This window comes from Lissotriton vulgaris, chromosome 2_1 (genome assembly GCF_964263255.1).
Source record: "Lissotriton vulgaris chromosome 2_1, aLisVul1.2, whole genome shotgun sequence".
NCBI lineage: Eukaryota > Metazoa > Chordata > Amphibia > Caudata > Salamandridae > Lissotriton > Lissotriton vulgaris.
In genome coordinates this window covers 1,147,243,481-1,147,263,617 of record NC_141687.1, presented here as the reverse complement: position 1 = coordinate 1,147,263,617, position 20,137 = coordinate 1,147,243,481, and positions in this window count along the sequence as shown.

Sequence of the window (20,137 nt, the reverse complement as noted above, 5' to 3'; positions counted from 1 at the left end):
TACTCCCTTTCATGCTGTGTGCCTTTGACTTCGGTGCTTATACAGTGTTGAGATGTTGCAGACTTGTGGACTCTTGGTGGGAGTTGGGGGTCTGTGGCATGGTTTGTCCACATATGTGCTCTACTTACTTGTGCATGTGTGCCGTTGTGCCCATCTCCCCCTGTTCCCCCAGTCCCTGGTCATTACTCACTCTGGTGCTGTTGCGTCCAGGTCATGTTGAGCAGTGTACAGTCCCCCAACTCCTGCCACCGTCTCCCCATTGATCACTGTGGACACCATTTCCTCCATCTCGTCCAGGTCCTCCTGTGGCGCTGGACTCCTGCCTCCAGTCTGCATTGCTGCTTTCTGGTTGTTGGCGAGTTTGTGCTTGGTTTTGAGCTTCACCTCATTCCAGCACCTCTTGACCTCTTCCATTGTCCTCCTCCGCACTCCCACTGCATTCACCTTGTCCACAATGGACTGTCATATTCATTTTTTTTGTTTTCAATGACACAGTGGAGGTGACGAACAGTTGTTGGTGGTGTTCTACCACCTCCATTTTCGGGATCCTGTTTTCCTGCAGACTGAACCGCTTCTTCCTACTCTTCTTGCCTTGCCCTTCCCTGACTCGGAGGTCCCAGGTTGGCCCTCTGGGGGGGTTTGTGGGGTTCCGGTTGTCCTCTGTACTTGCTCCGACTACCTCCATCGTGCTTCACTTTTTTTTTTTTTTTTTACTTTTATAGTGATTTTTCCCACCTGACGTGTGTGAATTGCAGGCCTGTGGAAGATTGTCGCTGATTTGTTTATCGCGGTTGGACCCATCACAACTTTTTTCGCGTTGGGGTTTACTTCTTTATCGTTGTCCCGGTGACTTTATCGCGGACATTTGACGCGTTATCGGGAGACTTTTGTATGCTACCGCCGTGTTGAGAATACAACATTAATACATCATTTTTTTCCCGCGATAGACTGCGATGTGAAGAGTTGCGTTAAGCTCATTTTGCGATAATTATCACACATTCTTGTGAATATCCCCCAGTATGTTTTAACTGAGGTTTTCACCTAACTCTAATGTCCTTTTAGCCTTTGCATTTTTTCAGTGAATCTCTATGGTTTTTAATGTAAAGTAAGATATAATTACAATTCCTAACTATACCATCACTTTAACCTTTGTTTTTTTTAGTAAATTCCTAGGGTATTTTGAATGTAAAGTAACATTTTATTACCATATGTAAAGCCAACCCCTCTCCACACATGGCTGTGTCAAATCCCCCACCAGCAGTCAACCCCCTGCTATGAACGGCTTGCAGGGAGACAGGTATGCATAGTAGGTCATGGATGGGGACCGCCATCTCCGCTGACACCTCTCCCCAGGAAGATGGTCGTGCGCAGTAGAGTGTGGGGAGTGACTGAACTTATCTGCTGCGATCTCTCCCCAGGATAATAGATGTGCACAGTAGAGTGTGGGGAGGGACTGGCCGCTCAACTGAAACCTCTCCCCAGAACAACAGGTGTGTGTAGTAGGGTGCGGAGAAGTTTTGCCCGTTCTGTTTTATTTTCAGAATCTTGCAAGAGTTTCACACAAACTTCTGTGGGATCGCATCATTTTTAAAAAAGATTTTACAGTTTGCTTCATCACACTACTAACGCCTAATAGACATTCTCAATTACTAGGGATCAGGATGCCTTTACCTTGCACACTCATGTAGCTTTTTTTCTGGTCATTTTCACAACAGCAGGATCTTTCCCCTAGATTCAGTAATGGCAGACATTTCATTTCTGCTCAGCCAACAGCCAGCCAATCAGAGCGCGCAGTCCTGTGGGACTTGCAAAAGCTTCTCACTCCTGCGAGACTGCAGACAGGAAAAAGCACCATCTGAACCAATCCCATAGCTCTATTTTTGATTTCACATGACTAACATTTCCCAAGGTGCCGACTAGTGGTCTGCACCATGTGGCATTCTGTCACTCATCCTCAGATCTCAATAGTTCAAGGGCTGTTGCAGGCCTATTACAGAGCTTGAAAAACCGAATCTTCCCCAGCAGAAGGTGCTCTGCGTATGTTCTTCAAAGTCACTGCCCAAGCTGACCTTGTACTCATAGTTTGCCCCACTCCCCTACATTCAGACATAGTCTTTTTCAGTTTTTTTTGTATCAGTACATGCATCCACCCCCAAAGTGCATGAACCTGGTATGCATCGTTTTATTCCAACAGGAAATAGGTTTGTTTTAAGCACAGGAAGTTGTATGGATGCCTGATTGATTTTTCCTTTAATTAGTCCAATACATTATTAAAACAAATAAATCAATCAATCAATCAATCAATGCATTTGTAAAGCGCACTACTCACCCGGATGGTCTCAAGGCACTAGGGGAGGGGGGTCCGCTACTGCTCGAACAGCCAGGTCTTGAGCTGCTTCCTGAAGGCGAGCTGGTCCTGGGTCAGGCGGAGGTGGGTCGGGAGGGAGTTCCAAGTCTTGGCGGTGAGGTAGGAGAAGGACCTTTCCCCTGTGGTGGCTCTTCGGATGCGGGGGACGGCGGCGAGGGCGAGGCTGGTCGATCGAAGCTGGCGTTTGGGGGCGTAGAAGTTGAGGCGGCTGTTGAGGTATCCTGGGCCTTGGTTGTGTAGGTATTTGTGTGCGTGGGTGAGGAGACGGAAGGTGATTCTCTTGTTGACCGGGAGCCAGTGCAGGTCCCGCAGGTGTCGGAGATGTGGTTGCGACAAGGGATGTCCAGGATAAGTCGTGCTGAGGCGTTCTGGATCCGCTGCAGTCTCTTCTGGATTTTGGCGGTGGTTCCGGCGTAGAGGGAGTTGCCGTAGTCCAGACGGCTGGTGACGAGGGCCTGGGTGACCGTCTTCCTGGTCTCGGTGGGGATCCACCGGAAGATCTTCCGTAGCATGCACAGGATGTTGAAGCACGACGAGGAGACGGCGTTGATTTGTCTGGTCATGTAGAGGGAGGAGTCCAGGATGAAGCCCAGGTTGCGTGCGTGCTCTGTCGGTTTGGGTGCGGTGCCCAGGGCGGGGGGCCACCAGGAGTCATCCCAGGCGGAGGGCGACGAGCCCAGGATGAGGACTTCTGTCTTGTCTGAGTTCAGTTTCAGGCGGCTGTTCTTCATCCATTCGGCTACCTCTTTCATCCCATCGTGTAGGGTGGCTCTGGCGGTGGCTGGGTCGTTGGTGAGGGAAAGGATCAGCTGGGTGTCGTCGGCACAGGAGATGATGTTGAGATTGTGCTGGCGTGCGATGGCAGCGAGGGGGCTCATGTAGACGTTGAAGAAGGTAGGGCTGAGCGAGGAGCCTTGAGGAACGCCGCAGATGACTTCGGTGGCTTCTGATCTGAACGGGGGGAGGCGGACTCTCTGTGTTCTTCCGGCGAGGAAGGAGATGATCCACTCCAGTGCCTTCTCCTGGATTCCGACGTTGCTGAGGCGCTGCACTATGGTATGGTGGCAGACAGTGTCGAAGGCCGCGGAGAGGTCCAGGAGGATGAGGGCCGCTGTTTCTCCATTGTCGAGCAGGGCTCGGATGTCATCGGTTGCTGCGATCAGGGCGGTCTCGGTGCTGTGGTTGGCCCTGAAGCCAGACTGCAAGAGGTCTGCGACAGGTCGAGGGATCCGTTCGTCTCGAGGAAGGTGGCCAGCTGTTTGTTGACGGTCTTTTCGATGACTTTTTCAGGAAACGGGAGCAGCGAGATGGGGCGGTAGTTCTTGAGGTCGGTGGGGTCGGCCGATGGCTTCTTAAGTAGAGCGCTGAGTTCGGCGTGCTTCCAGCTCTCCGGGAAGGTGGCGGTGTCGAAGGAGGCGTTGATGATGTCCCGTAGGTGGGGTGCGATGACCGCGTCGGCCTTGTTGAAGACGTGGTGTGGGCAGGGGTCGGTCGGAGATCCGGAGTGGATGGAGTTCATCGTGCGGACGGTGTCTTCGGTGCTGATCGGGGTCCAGGCGTGGAGGGTGGTGGTGGGGGGCGGTGGTTCAGTCGTGGCGTGCGTCGGTTGAGTGCTGAAGCTGTTGTGTATATCCGCGATCTTGTTGTGGAAGTAGGAGGCGAGGGAGTTGCAGAGGTCTTGCAAAGGGGTGATGTCGTTGTTTCCGGCTTAACATGCACCAGTTTAATTTACAATGGCAATATATATACATGTGACTGATAAAGATGTTGTCATGTTATTAACGACACTCGTGACACAACTGTCGAAAAACACAGTCACATTTTTAAAGCAGCCCTCAATAGAATTGTTGTCACCGTTTCGACCCAATATGCAAAATTAATCAGAAACAGATCATCATCAGGAAAAAATGTTTGTACGAAGCAACAGAAGAATAAAGATAAGAATCCCATATTCCGGTGTGTGTCTAGAGCTGTTGATGCATCACCCGAATCACTTAGAGTAGAAAGCAAGCACATTACTAAACATCAGAAGGATAGAGGCATAATTACTATCCTTTTTAAGGAACATATATGTGACCTCAAGCTTGCTACTGGAGCCTGGAAACTTACATGTAACACCGGCGCCCTATCAGGAAAACGGCAAAAGGAAAAAGGAAAAAGGCTTTTACACCGTATAATGTGCCTAAGACTGCCACAACCTTACTTGAATCCTGGGCAGGAGAAACCATCATGAAATCAACATTTTAATATAGTCAAGCACCGGCCGCATTTGCCTTTTTCCCTTTGGGGCTCCTGAGTAACAGGTAAGTCTCCGGGCTCAGGTAGCAAGCTTGATGTCACATCTATTTCCCTTAAGATGGCAGTAATAATACCGCTATCCTTCTGAAGTTCAGTATTGTGCGTGCTTTCTACTCTAAACGGTACAAAAGGGGGTGGTGATGGACGGAGCATCTGAACCAATCAAACACTCACACCCAGTCAACAGATCTGGGTTTCATCCATCACCGTTCTTTAGCCCACTCTGCCACCCCAGTTCAGACATGGCCATATGCAAATCAGTCTGACCCTGTGCCTCATGGGAACAGTCCAGCCCAAACTGCCAAGCTTTGCCTTCCCTGCACCGGATTCAAGCTTCCTAGGACCGGTTTCTGGCATTACAGCCGTCTTCAGCCAGGCTTGCTTGAATCCAGTGGCAAAGTGAGCAAGGGACTCACGCTCACGTCTGAGCATACCCTGCCACACTTATGGCGAACAAAGCGGTACAAAAGGGGGTGGTGATGGACGGATCATCAGAACCAATCTAACACTCACACCCTGTCAACATATCCGGGTTTAATCCATCACCGTTCTTTAGCCCACTCTGCCACCCCAGTTCAGACATGGCTTTATGCAAATCAATCTGACCCTGTGCCTCATGGGAACAGTCCAGCCCGAACTGCCAAGCTTTGCCTTCCCTGGACCGGATTCAAGCTTCCTAGGACCGGTTTCTGGCATTACAGCCATCTTCAGCCAGGCTTGCTTGAATCCAGTGGCAAAGTGAGCAAGGGACTCACGTCTGAGCATACCTTGCCAACTTATGGTGAACAAAGCGGTACAAAAGGGGGTGGTGATGGACAGAGCATCTGAACCAATCAAACACTCACACCCAGTCAACAGATCTGGGTTTAACCCATCACCGTTCTTTAACCCACTCTGCCACCCCAGTTCAGACATGGCCATATGCAAATCAATCTGACCCTGTGCCTCATGGGAACAGTCCAGCCCGAACTGCAAAGCTTTGCCTTCCCTGGACCGGATTCAAGCTTCCTAGGACCGGTTTCTGGCATTACAGCCATCTTCAGCCAGGCTTGCTTGAATCCAGTGGCAAAGAGAGCAAGGGACTCACGTCTGAGCATACCCTGCCAACTTATGGTGAACAAAGCGGTACAAAAGGGGGTGGTGATGGACAGAGCATCTGAACCAATCAAACACTCACACCCAGTCAACATATCTGGGTTTAATCCATCACCGTTCTTTAACCCACTCTGCCACCCCAGTTCAGACATGGCCATATGCAAATCAGTCTGACCCTGTGCCTTATGGGAACAGTCCAGCCCGAACTGCCATGCTATGCCTTCCCTGGACCGGAATCAAGCTTCCTAGGACCGGTTTCTGGCATTACAGCCGTCTTCAGCCAGGCTTGCTTGAATTCAGTGGCAAAGTGAGCAAGGGACTCACGTCTGAGCATACCCTGCCAACTTATGGCGAACAAAGCGGTACAAAAGGAGGTGGTGATGGACAGAGCATCTCAACCAATCAAACACTCACACCCAGTCAACAGATCTGGGTTTAATTCATCACCGTTCTTTAGCCCACTCTGCCACCCCAGTTCAGACATGGCCATATGCAAATCAGTCTGACCCTGTGCCTCAGGGGAACAGTCCAGCCCGAACTGCCAAGCTTGCTTTCTACTCTAAGCGAACTAGGTGATGCATCAATAGCTCTAGACACACACCAGAATATAAAACTCTTGCTTTTATTGTTTTGGTGCTTCCTACAAACATTTCGTCTTGATAATGACCTGTTTCTTATTAATTTTGCATATTGGGTTGCAATGTCGACAAAAATTCCAATTATGGACTGTTTTTAAATATTGATTATGTTTTTTCAACACTTGTATCACAAGTGTTGTTAATAACAACATCTTTTTCACTCGCATGCATATATTGGAATTGCAAATGACACTGGTGCACTTTATGCACACTTTATTCTCTTGCACTTAATAGGAGCGCCACTTGTATTTAAATTTGCTTTAGTAAGTTTTTAAAAATGTTATCCATTCCTTTTTAGGTCGAGCCTAGCGCTGCTCTAGTAAAACGACCTCTTGGAAATGCTTTGGCCTTTTCACATGCACGTGTGTGTGAAAAGGCCTACGGCTTGCGGTTATGAGCAGCATCGCGCATTGGGAGGAAGAAAGGGGGGCAAGCACACCGACCACCATTTGTGTGTGTAAAAGGCCGCTTTATTGAAACAGGTGCACATCACACTTTATTAAAATTGGCCAACTGCCTTACAAAACTAAAACCTCTCTAAACATCGAGTTACCTGACCCCTTTTACCTTTTCTCCCCCCACCCCTACGATCCCCACATGATAACAATCCCCCACCCTGCAATATACAACGTATAACTTCAAATAAATTACATAATACACAATTTTATACCCTACATCATAACTCCAAACCTCCCAAGACCTACAGTTCTATTTGCCTTCTTGCAATTGTAACTAACTACTATCTAATGTAAGTTCCAAACTGCTTAACTTTTTCCCGCTCCCATTCCCCAACTCCCCAAACTTAACAATAAAGTACCGAACCCCAGCCAAACTTGGCCAACATCAAAAACAACTCTGCCACCCAGGAAAAGGTGGAAGGGCAGGTGAATACACCGCCTCCCCCTTTTCCTGCCCCCCACCCATACCCCCATTTACACAGAAAACACCCGCCGTCCACAGACCCCTACTCCCGGCGTACCCCCAACAAACTGGACAAGACTTCCCTGAGCTCCAACAAATACAGGTCCATCCCCATATGGGAAAGGTGAACCCCATCACCCCATAGCAACTCTGGAGCGTCATACATTATGTCCCGATGCCAAATACACGAGAAACCCAAATGTCTACAGAAACGCACCATCTCCACATTAATCTTACGGCGCGCCTTGTCCACCGCCTGCGGCTTCACCGCACCTCTCCACACTCTCCCCGGAACCAGCTCGGTCCAAACCACCGTACACCCCGCCCAAGTCCTCCGCAACTCCGCCAAATCACTCTGCGTAGCTCGCATCAAAACCAAACCCATTTCTTGCACCATATCGTTCTCCCCCAAGTGGAGAACCAACACGTCAGGACACCGACCCCCCTGACACCAGCCCATTCAGTGTAGGTATCAGCTCCTTCCACCTCATGGCCCACGCCCTGACCAAACAATTTGAAACATTGCAGGATTGAACCCCAGATTCTCCCCAAAATAGCTATCCTGCGCATGGCCCTCTTCACAAAGGAATGGCCCACAATCCATATCAACATGTCCCGGGCAAGGGGACCCGCTACAGAACCTGAAACGAGAAACAAGTGTAAATACATAGGTCCCAAACCCACCACACGTTCAAAGCATCTCCTCGCTGCGCACGTACTGCTGGTAACAGTTAGAGGACCACCTCCCCAAACGCATGATGTACCCCCTCCCGCGCCCCCATCTGTGCGCCTTCAACGCCGCCCCAATACGGAACGAGTGTGTGCCATAATGGCGGCCGTCCACCCCTTCATGCCCAAGGCCTTCCGCAACACCGCCAACAACTGGGAACCCGTCGCCCCTCTCCCATCTGCATGCTGAAAAACCAGCCCCACCGTGAGGACACACCCCTCCCATCTACTACCCCATCGCACCGGGCACACGGCCCCCTCCGTTGCCTTACCGCAACGCCACCCACGTACCGACGCTCCGTTGATCCGTCTTAGACTTACGCAACCAAAGGCGCACCTTCTTCCACCCCAACTGTACGTCCGACCACCTCAGCCCCGGACCGGCTCTCGAGCCCAACAGCTCCGACACCCGAAAAGCCCCTGAAAACATCCACGCCATCAAGGTAGTGAACAGACACGTTTCCCGTTCATCCCCACAAACTAAATGCAATGCCCGACAACCTTCTCCAACCTCTCTTCCGACAGAGGCCGCCGAACTGCCCCTGCCCTCCCGCATTCCCGGGCCCAACCCTCCAACATCCTGGACCCGATCTCCCCCGCCCATGAACGCAATCCCCGTCAGCTTGCCCGCTATCGTAACCCGTGCCAGACCTTTGCTGATCATCGCCAATATAAACTGCACCACATCCTCCTGCCTCTCCATCCCCGGGGGCCGCCAAAGCGCCCCAGATGCCACAAACTCCTCCCATGCAGTCACGTACATTGTTTTCGTTGACTCCGACAAGGATCCTAGAACCAGCTGCAACATCCTGTGTTGCCTATGTACCACATCTGCGGCGGCATTGGCGTCGGGTCCCGCTCCGCGTCCATGACCAACCCACGGAATCTCGCCAAATGCGAACGAGACAAAGCATCCGCAATGTCATTGTCAATCCCAGGAACATGCACCGCGCGAAAAGCAATGTCGTGTCGCAGGCAGCCCAACACAAACACTCGCAGCAGCTTCAACACTTGCTCATCCCTGGCGGACTGGCGATTCACCACCTGAACCACTACCATGTTATCCACTTGGAAAGTCACCCATCTGTGGACCAACACCTCCCCCCTCAACGCCCGCCGACAACCGCACGTGGTGGTGCGGAGGCATCCAACCGGCCAAAGCCCGGCCCAACCTCCTACAGAAAGTCCGCCCCACGTGCACCACTCTGCATGCAAATTTAAGGTGTCCCAGCAGCACCTGAATCTCCAACACTGTCACCTTGTGATTTGCCACCATCACCTCCAGCAGCCCCAACATCTGCTGCTTCTTTTCTGCTGGTAAACGGGCCTCCATCGACACCGAGTCTAGCTCAATACCCAAAAATGTGCCTGGCCCCACTGTCTTTTCCAGCCCCAACGGCACCCCAAGGTCCTCCATGATCTCTGAAACCTGTCCAGTGCCACCTGACAGTCCGTGGAGTCAGGGGCCCGACCAAGAAAAAGTCATCCAGGTAGTGCGTAACTCCTTGGTGACCCGTCCGTTCCGTAAACAACCATTGCAGGAACGTACTAAAACATTCAATAAGCACACAGGACATCGAACAGCCCATCGGCAATGCTTTTACCAGCGGCCGTTAAACCGGATCCCCAGTAGGCACCAGTCGTCTGGGTGAACCGGAAGCAGCCGGAAAGCCGACTTGATATCGCACTTAGCCATCTGCACGTCAGCACCCGCCACCACCACTAAGGCCATGGCCGCGTCAACTGATGAGTAAGACACCGTGGTCTCCCGCTCATCAATGTAGTCATTCACCGAACCACCCTCCGGGCATGACAAGTGCTGAATAAGACGAAACTGCCCCGCCTCCTTCTTGGGCACAACTCCTATAGAGGACACCACCAATTCCTCCAAAGGCCAGGCCTCAAAAGGCCCCACCATGCGGCCTTCACTGACCTCCTTCTCCAGTTTGCACTGCACCACCTCGGGTAGCTCTCTAGCCGACCGCAAATTGTCCGCCCTTCTCCTCCGCCGGGGCCCAGCGTAGCCCAAACGAAACCCCTCCAGAAACTCGGTCCTCAACCGATCCGCGGCTCCCTCGTCCAGGTAATTATGGAGGGCCGCTATCAACCGATCCACCTTAACCGGAGTACGAGCCCTTGGGCCCAGACCCCTTACCTCCTCGGACGCTGCACAATGTCTGTGTGTTTCCTGAGCGCACGCTTCCGGCGGTGCCCTGCTGACCCTCGTACTGCTACCCCGGGGTCCCCCAACACCGTACCACGGGGTGGCCATATTTGCCACAACCGGAACACTTGTGTTTGAAATGGCAATGTTCCCTGGCGCACGCCCCTTTATTGAAGTCCCAACAGGCTCCCACTGATCCGGACTGGTTTTTAAACCCGGCCCCCCCACTCCCACAGGTGAGGCGGGTCTGAAAGGGCTGGTTTATGATAGGTAAGCCACTGGCAGTAAATATGGTCTTGCCCGACCCCGCCAGCCCCATCGTATGTTGCCAGAGATCGCAGATCAACTCCCCCATTTCGCCTCAGGGTCCCACGCCATCCGCGCTCGAAACTCCTTGTCGTACTGCGACCACGCATAGCCACCCCCCGTGATCTGCGCCTTCCGACTGACTTCCATGTATTCAAACAAGAACACCGAACGCTCTGGAAATTTTTCGCAATATACTCTCGCAAAAATTAAAAAGGCCGCCGTCTAATTCTCTATAGTCAAAGGCACTCTCGCCCGCTTCTGCAGCTCGTATTCTTCCTCATTTGATCCCTCTTTCACCCAAACCTCGCGATGCAACAACTTCAACAACTCCACATACTCCCCCTTCGATATCTTTTCTTTAGTGGACAGCATCCAATGTGCCCCCAGCGGTTTCGTCACTCCCATATACGGGAGCCGCTTAATCTTCAATTCCTTGCTCGCTGGCTTCGCCGCGCCGCCTGCTGCCTCCTGAGACCCTGCCGTGTCCAGACCGCCCGAAACGACCTCCAAACCCACGCCGCCAGCGCCCCCTTTTTTTGAGATCATCCTCCAATCCTTTCGCCCCCAGCGCCAGCGCGGCCTCGTCCGGTCCCACACCCCGATCCACCACATACTTCCCCTTACACAACCGATCACCCCCAACACCCCCCTCCCCCCTACCCCCACAGAGACCATGCGCACCACACCCCTGCTGGTACCTGGCGTCGAGGAGTCCCCTCACCGCTCTTGCCGTCTCCGATCCGGCGCTGTCCTCTCCAAAGAATGTGTCCGGGCCGTCGTGGCACCCAGGCCCCGTGACACCTGCAAAAAAATACCAACAGCATTACTGGACACCGTGCCGCCCTCCCCATCCCTCAGTTCCCCTTCTTCCAAACTGTCCCCGTCATCAACCAACTGTACACCACCAAAATCGTAACTCCGGCCGGCGAAGCCGACTGCACTCTGCCAGAGACCCACACCCTCTCCTGCACCCCATTTAACACAATACAATCATCCGTGCCGGTGCTCCACGTCCGTCGATGCTCCCCAAACCGCTGCGGCCCTGTGGGTGGAGGGGCCCGCCTGGGACCTTCTTGAGCCAGCCGCGACGTGATCCCTCGGTGACTCTGGGCATGCCGCAGGAGGCTCTGCCCTCACTTTGCCTTGGTGACGCTTGGCCGCCCCCAGCCTTACCAAGTCCGCAGCCCCAGCCCGGCCGTCGCCCTGCAATAGAAAAGGTACGTCTGGTGTGCCAGGCCCCTCAATATGCGCAGTCCCCCGTGACACCCCCCTCCCCCCTATTACCAGCCTCCTCCCCTCTCCCCCATCCTCCTCATCCTCACTCCAAATTAAATCGCCTACCCCGCCCCCCTCATCTGAGGACCCTTCAACACCACGTCCCCTCCCCTTGAACCCCCCACACCCTGCCCCATCTGCTCCACCTCTCCCCCCCATGACGGGCCCGTCCCCTCCCCGCGCCACACCCTACCCCCAGCCGCGCTCCCTGCCTCCCGCACCCCCTACTCCCATGCCTCAAAAACATCCAGGCCCTCCCACTCTCTCTCACTGTCCCCTGACTCCAGCAATAAGGGGGAAACCCCTCCCGCCTGCACCTGCTCCCCCACTACCTCCAGACCCCCCCTGAGGCCCCACCTCCCAACCCGCCTCCTCCTGCTCGCCTAAAGCCGGCCCCCTCTCCTCCACCCCCCTGTCACCATGCCCCGTCCCCCCCGGACCCCACCCTCTAGCCTCTGTCCTGCCCCCCTGCCAACACAAGCAGCCCCCTGCCTTACTGGCGATGGGCTCTCCAGCCTCCGTCCCTGCCCTGCCCCTTGCCTCTTGTGCTCCAGCCCTTTGCGTCCCCTCCCCCCACGCCCACCTGCCACCTCCCCAAGCTCTGTACGAACTGAGCCCACCTCCACTGTGGGACTCCCCGGGGCATTCCCGCCTGCCCCCGGCTCTGTTTCCCTCCCGCTCCCTTCCCCGCCCACCTCGCAGACTTCCGCGAGGCCCCGCTCCTCTGCAGGGCCTCCCTGACCTTTCCTGACGGCTCAGGCGTTCGCGCACTTCGCAGTGCTGCCGCGCGCCCCTTCAGGCTCACTCTCCGCTCGCGGCCTCCTCTTGCCCGCATCCCCGCCCCCGGGCCGTCCCCCATCTGTCTCCTGGGGCTGCGGAGAGGAGCCGATGACAGCGCTCCTCGTCCGCGCCCCAGTCTCCACCCGCACATCCTCTTCTGCCACCACCAGGGCCGTGCCCCTGGCATCCCCACGCGTCGTCTTGCATGGCGGCGAACAGGCGAGTGCCGCCGCCGCCACGCCCGCAGACGCGCGCCGGGCCGGGCGTGCCGATTCCTGCGTACCCACCAGGAGGTCCATCCGCCCCACCTCGCTCAGCAGCCGGATGGCCTCCAGCACTCGGATATCGTCGATGGATGCCATAATACCAACACAAGGGACGCCTAAGGCGAAAACCACGCCAGACCAGACAAATAACAACCCTATCTGTCACGCTCCCAGCCACCAGGTCACTAGTACCTAAAATGGTGGCTGGGAAAGTGCAGGGACCCTATTTAAACACTTGGGCTACAAAAAACCGTCTTGGGCTGCCTTTGGGCTGCTCCCAGTCAGCCCAAAGCAGCGAAATGGCTGCTCTCGCTCACGCTCTCGCCCCCCTTCCCGCTCCCAAATCTGCGGGGGGCAGACCTCGCTGCTCGGCTGCCCCCCAAACCCCCGGTGTGCAATAGGGATTTGGGGGGGTGGCTGACCAACGGGAGGCTTGCCCCCCCCGGGGAAGTTTGGGGCAGTAGTTGGGGGGGTCAGGAGAGCACTGTGGGCTTGGCGTGTTTGGGCTGGTTGGGCTGGGTGGGCTGGTTGGGCTCCTTTTGGCTCCATTTGGGCTGGTCCGGTTTATAACCGGACATTTTGTGTCACTGCCTACCGTTTGTGGTGCAGTGACACAGCAGCCGGGTGACCTAGGCAAAACTTTTGTGTGCATAGGCCTGAGGTGTGCGGCGGCAGGCGTGAGAGGCTGGTGACAGGGCTCAGTGGTTAGCGGTAGCGGAGTGAGGTGCGGCAGTCTTTACGGCGGTTATGGCAGCTTTGAGGGACCCCAGAGTGGGCGAGGCATTGCAGTTGTTGGGAGAGGCGGGCAGCATGGACTTGGTGCGGCCCGATCTCCAGGTAAGGCTGCCGCGGCGCGCTGCCAACGGCGCGCTGCCAACAGCGCCGTGGCAGCAGTGCTGGCTTGTGAGCCACCGCGGCCTCGACCGCGGCAGGCTCCGAGGAGCGGGAGGGGGGCGGAGGAGCGAGAGGCCGGGGAAGCGCGTTGCAGAGGTGCTGCGGAAGAAGGGACGAGGAGGGGCTGGGGGGACCAGGCGAAGGGCTACTAAGAAGGAGTTTGATTTTGTGGATGGGGTGGGAGGGAGGGGGGAGACGCTCTGTGGGGACCAGGGATGAGAGGACGGCCCGAGAGGAGGATCCGGGGTTGAGAGGGCAAGGGGGGGTTGCGAGTTCTGGGGGTCATGCGATGGCGATGGAGGGGGGTGCGGATGGGGGTGTGGGTCTGGGGTCAGGGGGAGGTGCTGGGGCAGATGGCGGGGCGGGACGCGGGGGGAAGCAGTGGCCCCTCGGGAGGAGCGGGGGGGCCAATGGCAGGGGGGGAGGTCGCTGGGGGTCGGGCTCCCCTCTGTTAATTGAGGAATCAGAGTTGGAGGAGGTGGAGGTTGGGGGGGAGGGTGGGTGGGGGACACTGAGCTGGACTGGGGTTTGTCCTCATCAGAGGAGGGAGGGGGCGTGGTGGGCCCGAGCAGGTCTCCGTCACCGGGGCGGGCGCTGCGGGGGGTGGTGAAAGGGGACAGGCGGGGGGTGGGGGGGGAGTGGCGGAGACAGGTGGAGAGGCAGGAGCGGCGGGGGGGCCTGGGAGGCGCGGGGTGTGCGGGCCTAGTTTGGGGGTTGGGGGGTGGGGGGGGCCGGTGGACTGGGACTGGGAGGGGGGATAGGGTCAGGTGGGTGGGGGATCCCGGCGCGGCGAGGTGGTCACTGGGCAAGGTGGGGGCGTGGGCGCGCGGGGATGGGGAGGGATGGCGTGTGGGGAGGGGGGGCACATGGGGGGAAGGCGGGTTTTTTCACCCCGTCATGCTGGACTCCACCTTTTTTCCTTGGCAGGAGCTGTTAGGGAGGAGCTCGGGTGAGCAGCATGCGGCTCCGCACCACCGAGAGGTCTAGTACGGGCGGTCGAGCTTCAGCGAGGGACCTGGCAGGTGACCGCAACTAATGGAGGCGGGAGACGTCTCCGCCGGCCCCCCTGAAGGGTCGCTACGGCCGCCGGGGGGTGATTGTGGATGCACATACTTCTGCTTTTGGTGCGAGCGTGGCAGCGGGGCATGGGGGGCGTGGATTTGGTGGACTTGATGCGGGTGTGCAGGGAGAAGGCGGGGTTGAGCCGGCTGGAACCCCTAGGGGGTGGCCGGGGGTGTGTGGATGTTGGTGACGGGGAGTCTGTGGAGTAGTGGGAGAGTGACGGCCCCCTCAGCTCCACTGGTTAGGCGGCGGGATCCGGCGAGGACGCCAACCTTGACGCCAGGTAAGGTGGGAAACGGAGCGGGGAGTGGCAAGCAGCGCTGCGTGTAGGTTTCGGTTGGGACTGGTTCGGGGGGGAAGACGGGTGGCATCTAGTGCGCGGTAGGTACGTGCAGGACGCAGGAGTAGGTACGGATGGCGCTGCGGCTGGTGGCGACGGGTCAGGCGCATGTGGCGGGTCGGCAGCGGTCGGCGCAAAAGACACGACAGTAGGGGGGAAGGAGAGTTGTGTTGTGCTGGTGCGTAAGTTGCCGTACATGGGGCTGACTAAGCTGCTGGGAGCGCACCTTTCACTAGCCACGAAGGAGAAGATATGGAAAGGGGAGTACATTGACATCCTGAAGCTACTACACAGGGAGTTGAAGTCAAAGGAGGGGTCAAAAGAGGAGGAGCAGGAATTAGCTAGACGCCTGAAGGTGCCTCTGACGCTGGATAATTGGTCAGCGGCTTTCCTCATATACGTAAGTGTGTATTGTGAGAAGTTTCCGGACGGGTCCGTCGTTCTTTTCAAATACATGGATGTGTTGCGGAGGGCACAGGTGACCTACGGCGGTTTTTTGTGGTCACACTATGACGAGGAGTTCCGGGCGCGCATGGCAGCCGATCTGGAGGTGCAATGGGGGGAGCTGGACTCGGACTTGTACCAGCAGACGATGGGCGGAGCCAAGTTCAGCCGCACCATCTATATAGCCAGCGGTTTGCCGCTGGTGCCGCCCCCATTGCGGCCCGCCCCACCCAGGGGAGGGTGGGGCAGGGTGAGTCCAGCGGCCAGGCCACGGTCGGGGCTTGCTCGGACTTCAATAAAGGAGCGGGTGGGCGGACGGTGTGCCGTTTCCGGCACGAGTGCTCAAAATGTGGGCGGCGACACCCAGTGCTGTGTTGCTGGGGGGTGGGGGGCCCCCCGGGACAGTTACCTGCCCAAGGAAGTGCACAATCTGGGGGGGCAGGGTGGCGGGATGGAGGGAGGCAGAGGGGGGGAGCCAGAGCTTTGGGCAAAGGCTCATACGCCAGTTAAGATAGAGCGGATGGAGCCCTGGTTGGCGGCATATGCGGTGCTGCGTCGAGGTTTTCGGGAGGGTTTTTGGCTGGGCTATGAGGGCCCCCGGATTGCTCGCTAGGCGGACAATCTGAAGTCAGTGAACGCGCACAAGGGCATCGTACGGGAGAAGCTGTTCAAAGACGTCAGGGAGGGCAGGATGGCGGGCCCCTTCTCGGAGCCACCGTTGCCTGGCTTGATCATCTCCCCCATCGGGGTGGTGCCCAAGAAGGAGGCAGGACAATTCCGGCTGATACAACACCTGTCTTGGCCAGAGGGGGAGTCGGTGAATGCCTACATTTTGGCGGACTTGTTGTCGGTAACCTACTCGTCGGTGTATATGGCGCGGAGGCTCGTCTCGGCAGCGGGAAGGGGCGCACTAATGGCAAAATGAGATGTCAAGTCGGCTTTCTGTTGACTCCCGGTCCACCTGGCAGATCACCAGTTGCTGGGGATTCAGTTTGATGGTCTCATTTTCGTGGACAAGGCGCTGTCTATGGGGTGCTCCATTTCGTACGCGTTATTCGAGCGCTTCAGTTCCTTCTTGCAGTGGGTTTTTTCCAGGCGCACAGGCTCGGAGTCAGTGACGCACTACCTGGATGACTTTTTCCTGGTGGGGTGGCCCGGAGCGGCGGACTGCCAGCGGCTGCTGCACAGTTTGGCTGGGCTGATGGGGGATTTTGGTGTTCCCCTGGCGCCAGAGAAGACGCACGGTCCCAGTACGGTGTTGTCCTTTCTCGGTATTGAGCTCGACTCGGTCGCCATGGAAGCACGCCTACCGGAGGACAAGAGGTCGGCGATGTTGGCCTTAGTGGATGGAATGCTGGCAAAAAGGAAAGTGATGGTGCGGGAAGTGCAGGTGCTGTTGGGGCATTTGAATTTTGCTTGTTGAGTGGTGCGGGCGGGCCGAACGTTCTGCCGACGTTTGGTTTTGGCATTGTCCGGTTTGACCTTGCCTCATCACCATGTGCGCCTGTCGGTGGGGATGAAGGAGGATCTGTGCATGTGGTGAGCGTTCCTGGGATGTTTCAATGGGGTGCCCATGGCACCGGCGGAGGACTGGGAGTGGGACGTCACCATGGACTCTGATGCGGCGGGCGGCGGTGGTTTCGGTCTGTACTGGGATGAAAAATGGTGCGCGGAGCAGTGGCCAGCGCAGTGGCAAGCCGGGAAGGCGAAGCATTGCCTTTTTGGAATTGTTTCCGTTGGTGGTGGCGGTCTTGGTGTGTTCGGCGGAGCTGGCGCACAAGTGAGTGTTGTTTCGGGTGGACAACATGGCCGTCGTGCAGGATGTGAACAGGCAGTCGGCGCGGGACCCGCAGGTGTTGAAGTTGATAATGGGTGTTTGTGCTGCGTTGCTTGGAGAATGACATCCTGTTTCAGGCGCGCCACGTCCCAGGGGTGGACAATGACATTGCGGATGCTTTGTCTTGTTCACAGTGGCAGAGATTCCATGGGCTAGCCACGGCAGCGGAGGAAGTCAGGACGCCGGTCCCGGAGGAACTGTGGTCGGTGGGCAAGGCTGGGTCTTTCAGCTGGTGAAGGCGTCGGTAGCAGTATCTACTTGGAAGGCGTACGATCAGGCCTGAAAGGAATTTCTTCTGTCTGGCACGGTAAGGCGGGGGGACCGGTGGCAGCGCGAGGAGCAGGTGGTGAGGTTCATGTTGGCGCTTATGGACAAAGGTTTATTGCGGGTGACGATTGCGGGCAAGCTGTCGGCGGTGGCGTTCATGGGGAAGCTGTGGTGGGGATACCCCCCGTCGGCAGGGGAACTGGGAACCCGATTGCTGGAGGGGTGGGAGAGGGAGAGGGAGAGGGGTGCAAAAGTGTGGTTGCGTCGACCCATCACGGTGGCCTTACTGGAGAGGTTCAAAGAGAGTGAGCAACCCAGTTAAACCCTTGAGGGCTTGGGTAGTTAAATGAAAGGGTAGAGAGGCCTTCAAGGGATATAATTCAGGAGAGAAATCAGTTGTTCAATATACTTTTAGGATAAAGTTAATTAACCTAATGTATGAATCATATAGTTAAATACACAAAATCAATTTATAAAACACATAAAACATGTAAACATATAAACAACAAAACACAAAGGTGTATCAAAAAAGAATTTTATCAAAAAGTTCATTGAGTCAGCAATAAATCAAAGAAGCAGGTAAGGAGATGCTGGTATGAATAGCCTGATAGCAAATGATCAATAATACAGCAAAACCTAGAAAAAACATCTATCTCAGAAAACAAAGTGAATCAAACACTGTAGAGATAAGATGAAGGTCGACGTTTCGGTCTCTCTACAACAAAATTATCGAGACCATCCTCAGGACTGTTGTCATTAAAACACTGCTGTGAGCTGTGCTGTAATCCAAATGGAATGAGATACCACAATGTTGGTCTCAAGGCGAAGTTTAGCGTTGGAAACCGCGCGGGTGCCTATGAAAAGAACACAATCGTCCCACAGGTGAAAGCGCCAAGAATACACTGGTCGATCGATTCTGGATGGCAAATGGCTCAAAATGAAGGACGCTTAAAAATCTCTGTAATATGGAACTTGGGGACCAAAGATCCTTTTAACATACAATATCTGTATCCATGGACATGGAATCTTATGAGCTGATGCAGTTATCCAAGAAACACGGGGAAAAGCCGAGTAAAAGTGTTTCCAGTCAAATTAACTTTGACCCGGCTCCGTATCTCAGCAAACATAGAAACGAAGTTGTCAAGCGCCCAGTGGCCACAATTTGGATAACTGCATCAGCTCATAAGATTCCATGTCCATGGATACAGATATTGTATGTTAAAAGGATCTTTGGTCCCCAAGTTCCATATTACAGAGATTTTTAAGCGTCCTTCATTTTGAGCCATTTGCCATCCAGAATCGATCGACCAATGTATTCTTGGCGCTTTCACCTGTGGGACGATTGTGTTCTTTTCATAGGCACCCGCGCGGTTTCCAACGCTAAACTTCGCCTTGAGACCAACATTGTGGTATCTCATTCCATTTGGATTACAGCACAGCTCACAGCAGTGTTTTAATGACAACAGTCCTGAGGATGGTCTCGATAATTTTGTTGTAGAGAGACCGAAACGTCGACCTTCATCTTATCTCTACAGTGTTTGATTCACTTTGTTTTCTGAGATAGATGTTTTTTCTAGGTTTTGCTGTATTATTGATCATTTGCTATCAGGCTATTCATACCAGCATCTCCTTACCTGCTTCTTTGATTTATTGCTGACTCAATGAACTTTTTGATAAAATTCTTTTTTGATACACCTTTGTGTTTTGTTGTTTATATGTTTACATGTTTTTATGTGTTTTATAAATTGATTTTGTGTATTTAACTATATGATTCATACATTAGGTTAATTAACTTTATCCTAAAAGTATATTGAACAACTGATTTCTCTCCTGAATTATATCCCTTACTGGAGAGGGTCATTGGTGCGTTGCCAGCGGTGTGCAAGGATGGGGCGAGACAGTGTTGTTTTCCACCCTGATGTCCTGGCTGTTTTTTAGAGCGTTCCGAATGTAGGAGTTGGTGGGCGCGAGAGGGGGGCGGGGGTATTGTGGGAGGATGTGGAGTTGCGAACACAGGAGGTGGTGGTGCGTTTGCGTCGCTCTAAGACGGACCAACGGGGGGTAGGGACTTGGGTGGTGTTGGGCCCAGGAGGTCAGGAGGGGGTGTGTCCCGCGGCATGGGGGAGGAGGCTGGTGGGGAGCCGGTGTGTAAGGGAGGGGGAGGTTTTTGGTCGAGGTGGCGAAGGCAGAGTGACGCCCGCTCATGCGTTGTGGGTTCTGCGGTATGCCCTGCGGTACAAAGGTGAGGACCCACTGGCTTTCGGGACGCATTCCTTTCGGATGGGGCGGGGACGGAGGCGGCACGAAGGTGGTGGGGGAAGGAGGAGATACAGATGCTGGGGAGGTGGACGTCGGACTATTACCGGACGTACCTGAGAATGCGGGAGGCGGATGGAGGGATTGTGCATTGATTTTCGCCTTCTGATATGTGTGTCTTTGCAGGTGCTGTG